Source organism: Aulonocara stuartgranti (genome assembly GCF_965226115.1).
Source record: "Aulonocara stuartgranti genome assembly, chromosome: 16".
NCBI classification, from domain to species: Eukaryota; Metazoa; Chordata; class Actinopteri; order Cichliformes; family Cichlidae; genus Aulonocara; species Aulonocara stuartgranti.
The window spans coordinates 38,049,950-38,057,032 of record NC_138952.1 but is presented as its reverse complement, the minus strand read 5'-3'; the positions used below and the strand labels follow the sequence as shown (position 1 = coordinate 38,057,032).

The 7,083-nt window shown below is 43.2% G+C and overlaps 1 long non-coding RNA gene across 2 annotated transcripts; it reads right to left on the bottom strand.

Annotated features, from left to right (window-relative positions):
* Positions 1-262: 262 nt before the first annotated feature.
* Positions 263-2,523, bottom strand: LOC309690769. Of its 2 annotated transcripts, none has more exons than XR_014271810.1 (4): positions 2,276-2,523; positions 1,712-1,890; positions 1,409-1,490; positions 263-882 (listed from the first exon to the last, which is right to left on the bottom strand). It is a non-coding gene; the product is annotated as an uncharacterized lncRNA (long non-coding RNA). The 2 variants fall into 2 exon arrangements; XR_014271811.1 differs by having other exon boundaries at positions 1,712-1,852; positions 2,276-2,521.
* Positions 2,524-7,083: the final 4,560 nt, after the last annotated feature.

The following is a 7,083-nucleotide window of genomic DNA, read 5'->3' as shown; positions in this document are numbered from 1 at the left end:
CTGGACAGGACAACATAATCGCTGCCCATCAAATGAGATCACCATTCCTGAGATTCAGCTCCCAGATGCACTGAATGAACAAGACCCTGCTGTGCTACCAATACTTCAAAATCACTTGTAGAAAGACATTATTACATTTAATCCGTTTCTATGTCAGGAGGATTTTTTTTTTTAAATTTCTACAGCTTTGTAGCTAATACTGACTCAAAACAGCATAACCAATTTCATTTTCAACAAAACAGTGAGTGGCTATAAAACAGGATTTGTTTTATACAGCTGTCACTTTAATGATATTCATTTCTTGGTTGGATATACAGTACATGTCAACTCTGAGCAGATTTAATACAATGAACACAGTAGAGTAGTGTAACATCTTAATTCAAATAATTTTTTCTAGAAATTTTTTTTGTATCAGTAGCGAGTATAAACAAAACATTGTGTAATTTATAATGTACAGTGAACAACTGATTTTGATATCTGAACTCTTCATCAGTTTATATTAAAAAAGCCATAAATGCACACCTGTAGTGTGTATTTTTCACTGTCAAGTGTATTAAAAAGAACTAGAACTCACTAGATTGTCCGTTTCTTTGAACACTGAGTACAGTAATGTGATGCAAGAAATAAGAAATGGTCTAATTTTACCATGTGGTTATGGAATCAATCGTAAACCAGACCAAAACCTGAGTCAGTAGAGTTGAGACACACCTGAATGTCCATTAGAAATGACTCATAGGTACAGTAGTGTGCAGGAAGGCGTAGTACTTCAAAACCGGTGGAAGACTTTGGAAGATTGCTGTTGACCACTTCCACAGTCATTTCTCGGCAAGACTTCCCATCCTGTCCAAAACTTGATGAGGGCTTTTTGTTGTGCACAAGATGCTGCAACAGAAGATTGTTTTAAACTATAATGACATCCTATATTCATTATTTTGAATCTTTTATAGAGAAATACCATAAAAGATGACCACTTACATACAGGGCACCAGACATTTTTGCCCCACTCAAATTGCTGTTGTAGCTTTTATAGATATTTTTATGTTAACAAAGCTAAAAGTAGTCTACATACAATTCTAGTGCAACTGATAATGCCACCACTTATGTATTGCATGGAGCAAATAACAAAACAAAATTATACTATAGTGTAGAACTGGGCGATAGAACGATAACGATATGTATTGCGAAATAACTTTTTCTCAATAGAAAAATTAAACTATTGTGATAGACCTCACCGCTCTTGTCCTTTTATAAAAAAAATATATATATATCGTGATATGAAAAAATCTCATATCGCCCAGCTCTACTATAGTGTACTTTGTTAATGACCCAAGATCACTGGACTGTATGTAATTTACCAAAGTATAATCAGAGAAAACCAATGGCAAAATACCTATCGCAGCAGACTTACCATTTTCAATGAAGGACCGAAGGTAACCTGCCACTCTGCATTTATCCTCGAGAGCATTCCTCTTCTTCCTCATCTTCATCTTCTGTGGCAGGCCACAGTCATTTTATAGCTTTACTTATCTTGTAGTCTTAAGAGCATCAGCAACATTAGGTGTATTTTTATTAAATGTAACCCAGCTGTTCAACTAACCCACGCATACAAAACAGTATATTGGTGTTTTGTGTCAACAATTAATGTTCATCCTTCATAAATTAACCAAATAGCTTTACTATTCAGATGTTAAAAGATGTGACCTGACCTTACCTCACAACAGGGAGCAGTCTCTGATTCCCTTGGTAAGAAAGGAGGAATGATGTCTGATCTTTCTGTCAGAAGCGGCCATACCATGGTTTCCTTAAGCCCTTTCCTCAGCTGCTTGACTTGACGACTTGTTTGTGTTATGACCTACAACGGTGAGACCAAACCAAAACTGAAGTTGGAGTCTGTAAAGTGACACACACTTTAAATGTTAAATATTTAAAGAACATCCACTGTACTAGTAAAAGCATTTTCAAATTATACCCACTTACAAAATCACTACGTTGAACTAAAATTGCTTTCTTTTCTTTCACATAGATTACTTGTCTTCCATATTAGCACAGAAGATAAGCCACTTTAAAACAGTCATGAATAACTATTACCTACAACAATGTAAATAGTAATACAGACATTAACCCAGAAGACAATTATTTTCTCTTACCTAATTTATAGAATTCTTTGCTATGATAAAAAACAGTATTAAAAAAAATCTGTGACTAAACTGTTTAAAAAGCTCATATTTGGCAGACAGACAGACTAACCAAGCAATAATAACATATCGTTACTTACCCTGAACAGCGTTTCGTGGAGTGGAGCTAGCTGTGATAGCGTTAGCATTTGCTAACGTTAACCCTGTGCGGTTGTGATGAGAACTTGGACCAGGGACCACTTCATCTCCAGTACACTGCTGCAATACTCAGACTGAGGTGAAGACGTTCAATCTAAGCGGTTAGCAAGTTCTTTGAGTAACTCAGAAACGGACTTGTTTCCTGCAGCCATGCCCTTCACAAGAATTGATACACCTGTAACGTTATTCGCGCCCAGTGTTTGGCATTTGTCGGTGCCTTAAGTTTATTTTGAGCTGCATACTGCCGCCAGCTGCATAGGAGACGCATTGCACCATTAAACCTAAATCGACAATTCATGTGCTATTACTTATGTCTGAGTAAAGGAGCAACCAATCACACAACTGTCTCTCTTGATTGACAGACAAAGTCATTCTGCTGAAAAGTCGCATTATGAAATAAATAGACCATCGGGAAAAACGGGATTTTGAAATAAAGACTGACTTTGAAAAAAGGTCATTTTGGACTAAAAACGGCTGGAAATAAATAAAATGCCTCAGGAATAATCTCTGTTATTGTGAAAAATAATGACCATGAAATAATATTTCACAATAATAAGTAAATTTATATAGCAGAATGTAATATATTTCACAATAATGAGCATTGTTTTCAAAATGTGTTCCATGATTTCACAATATCATTCTCACATTACATATCTGTGTCTTATTTATTCACATAGTTATTTATTTCATCTTGACCTATTTATTTATTTAATTTTGAACACTTTGGAGTTCCATACCTGAGCACTTTCTCCCAACCATTCGAAGTCCCAGTTGAGTTCAAGCTCCTTGCAATACAAGGCAGAGACAAATCAAGGATTGTATGAAAATTTATTAGAACAAGACACATCCTATAAATCAAGCTCACCTCAAATAAACATAAGTATGTTACTTAAAAAAAAAATACAATAAGATACAATAAAAAATAAAAAACAGTGAAGAAAGAGAAAAAAAAATAGAATAGAATATTTCACAGAAATTAACCAAGATGGACATATCAGCCCAATGGGCTAAGACATTTATGTGCCCTGAGAGGCAGGGCCCCCCAGGATCTTATTGGCAAAGTCCGTGGCAGACGCAGGATCAGTAAACTTACGTACAACTCCATCTGGAAGTGTCACCCTCAGTTCCGCAGGATAGAACAGGCCGAACTTGATCTCAGGACAAGAGTGCAGAAGGCGCTTGACCCCAGTAAACTGAACGTTTTTTAGCCACTGCAGGTGTGAAGTCTGGAAAGATGGAGATCCTTCTGCCCTGGTAAAGTAGAGGAGAGTTTGCCCCTGCAAGACGTAGCAGCTGTTCCTTGACATGGAAGTAGTGGACTCTAATGAGGAGTGGGCGAGGAGGCGCTCCCTCTCTGGGCTTTGGTCCAAGGGACCTGTGAACCCGATCTAATAGAGGTGCTTCATTCAGCTTCAGAAGATCTTGCAGGAGATGGGAAATAAACTCCCTAGGGTTAGAAGTCTCCAAACCCTCGGGGATGCCAATAAGACGAATATTATTGCGCCTTGATCTTCCTTCTAGATCCTCACATTTAGCTTGCAGTTGTCTGACCTCCTCCGTTAGGATACTTACAGCACATTGAAGAGAAGTCAGGTCGTCACTGCAGGTTGTAGCTGAAAGCTCCAAATCTTTAATGGTGGTCCCTTGAGCATTAACTCAGTGTATGGGTAACCGTATCAATCTTGCATTCAAGCTTGTCGCAGATGTCCCGTTTCAGAACCTCCAATGCTCTGGTAAATGTGACTTCGCCGAGCGGTGCGCCCGCACCCTGCTCGTAGCTGCTGCTGCTCTCCGTGATAGCCGCGTCACGTTGAGATTCGCGACCCAGCTCCGGGCTCTGTGAACCACCCGCACCGGCCTGACCCCGTTTTCGACGTTGCTCCCTCTTATCTGCCATTGTGCAGAAAAAGAATAAAGGTTAAATGGTGGGACTTTTAGTGAGAGAACTTGATTGTCCGGACGGAGCCGCTAAGGTTACCACAGCCAACCAGGAAAGAAACTCCTGCGGCCTTTCCCAGAAGTTGTCAAAAGTAGCTTTCCCGACCTCAGAGAGTGAAAAAGTGAAAATAAATAAACAAGCGGGTGCCCAGCGGCAAAAAGGGTTATTTAGAGCCCACAGGGCTGATATAGAAAGTGCGGATGCATTTTAAAACAATATTTTTGTCACTGCGTTGCGGAGCCCCGGGAAACACGTCTTCACACCATAGTGTAGACGCCAAATTTTGTTGTTTTCGTTCAACTTCCGGTGTTTTCATTCAAATTATATTCTTGTCATTTTAATTCTGTTGTTCTCATTCAAGTTCTGTTCTCTTTTTTTCTAATACTGCATTTTCAATCAAATTTTTTGTTTTCATTCAAATTCCGTTCTTGTCATTCTAATTCTGTTGTTCTTGTTCAAATTATGTTCTTTTCATTCTAATTCAGATCTTTTCATTCTAATTCTGTTCTTTTCATTCTAATTCTGTTCTTTTCATTCTAATTCCATTCTTTTCATTCTAATTCTGTTTTTTTTCTTTCAAATTCTGTTGTTTTCCTTCTAATTCTGTTGTTTTCATTCAAATTTTGTTGTTTTCTTTCAACTTCCGGTGTTTTCATTCAAATTCCATTTTTGTCATTCTAATTCTGTTTTTTCATTCAAATGTTGTTCTTTTCATTCTAATTCTGTTCTTTTCATTCTAATTCAGTTCATGTCATTCTAATTCAGTTCTTTTCATTCTGATTCTGTTGTTTTCATTCTATCCATCCATCCGCTTTATCCGAGGCCGGGTCGCGGGGGCAGCAGCCTAAGCAGAGAGGCCCAGACCTCCCTCTCCCCAGCCACCTCCTCCAGCTTATCCAAGGTGTTCCCAGGCCAGCCGAGAGATATAATCTCTCCAGCGTGTCCTGGGTCTGCCCCGGGGCCTCCTCCCGGTGGGACATGCCCGGAACACCTCACCCAGGAGGCATCTTTGTCAGATGCCCGAACCACCTCAGCTGGCTCCTTTCGATGTGGAGCTGCAGCGGCTCTACTCTGAGCCCCTCCCGGATGGCCGAACTTCTCACCCTATCTCTAAGGGAGAGGCCAGCCACCTTTCGGAGGAACCTCATTTCTGCTGCTTGTATCCGCGATCTCCTTCTTTCGGTCACTAACCACAGCTCGTGGCCATAGGTGAGGGTAGGGACATAGATCGACCGGTAAATTGAGAGCTTCGCTTTTACACTCAGCTCCCTCTTCACCACGACGGACCGGTGCAGCGTCTGCATTACTGCAGCTGCAGCCCCAATCCGTCTCTCGATCTCCGGCTCCCTTCTCCCATCACTCGTGAACAAGACCCCGAGATACTTGAACTCCTCCACTTGGGGCAGGAACTCATCCCTGACCCGGAGTGGGCACTCCACCCTTTTCCGGCTGAGAACCATGGCCTCAGATTTGGAGGTGCTGATCCTCATTCCCGCTGCTTCACACTCGGCTGCGAACCGTTCCAGTGCGAGCTGGAGACCCGATGAAGCCAACAGAACCACATCATCTGCAAAAAGCAGAGATGAGATTCTGAGGCCGCCAAAGTGAAAGCCCACTCTGCCACTTGGCTGCGCCTCGAAATCCTGTCCATAAAAATTATGAACAGAACCGGTGACAAAGGGCAGCCCTGGCGGAGCCCATCACCCACCAGGAACAAGTCCGACTTATTGCCGGCAATGCGAACCAAGCTCTTGAAACAGTTGTCCGTTGCAAGAGATTCTGGCAAACCGTCAGGTGTCTCAAGAGGGGAAAGCGGTGCTCTACCTGCACTGTGTATAGTGCTGGCGGAGCACTGCTGACGTCGACTGAGAAAATTGTCAGGCAGTGGAAGGAATACTTTGAGGACCTCCTTAATCCCACTGACATATCTTCCGAGGAGGAGGAAGAGTCTGGGGATGAGGGGAATGACCCGCCAATTTCCGGGGGCAAGGTCACTGAGGCAGTTAAACAACTCCTTGGTGGCAGATCCCCTGGTGTTGATGAGGTCCGCCCCGAGTTCCTGAAGGCTCTGGACGTTGTAGGGCTGTCCTGGTTGACACGCCTCTACAATGTTGCGTGGAGATCAGGGGCAGTACCCCTGGACTGGCAGACTGGGGTGGTGGTCCCCATCTTTAAGAAGGGAGACCGGAGGGTGTGTTCCAACTACAGGGGGATCACACTCCTCAGCCTCCCTGGGAAAGTCTATGCCAGGGTGCTGGAAAGGAGAGTTCGTCCGCTAGTCGAACCTTGGATACAGGAGGAACAATGCGGTTTTCGTCCTGGTCGCGGAACACTGGACCAGCTCTTTATCCTCTCCAGGATACTTGAGGGTGCATGGGAGTTTGCCCAACCAGTCTACATGTGTTTTGTGGACTTGGAGAAGGCATTCGACCGTGTCCGAAAATCTTTTTCCATGGCCTCTCCGAACTCCTCCCACACCCGAGTTTTTGCTTCAGCCACTGCCCGAGCCGCATTCTGCTTGGCCTGTCGATACCTGTCGGCTGCCTCCGGAGTCCCACAGGCTAACCAAGCCCGATAGGACTCCTTCTTCAGCCTAGTGGCTCCCTTCACCTCTGGTGTCCACCATTTGGTTCGGGGATTACCACCACGGCAGGCACCAACCACCTTGCGGCCGCAGCTCAATGCAGCAGCTTCGGCAATGGAGACACTGAACATGGTCCATTCGGACTCAATGTCCCCAGTCTCCCTCGGAATGCTGTTGAAGCTCTGCCGGAGGTGTGCGTTGAAGATCTCGCGGACTGGGGCCTCTGC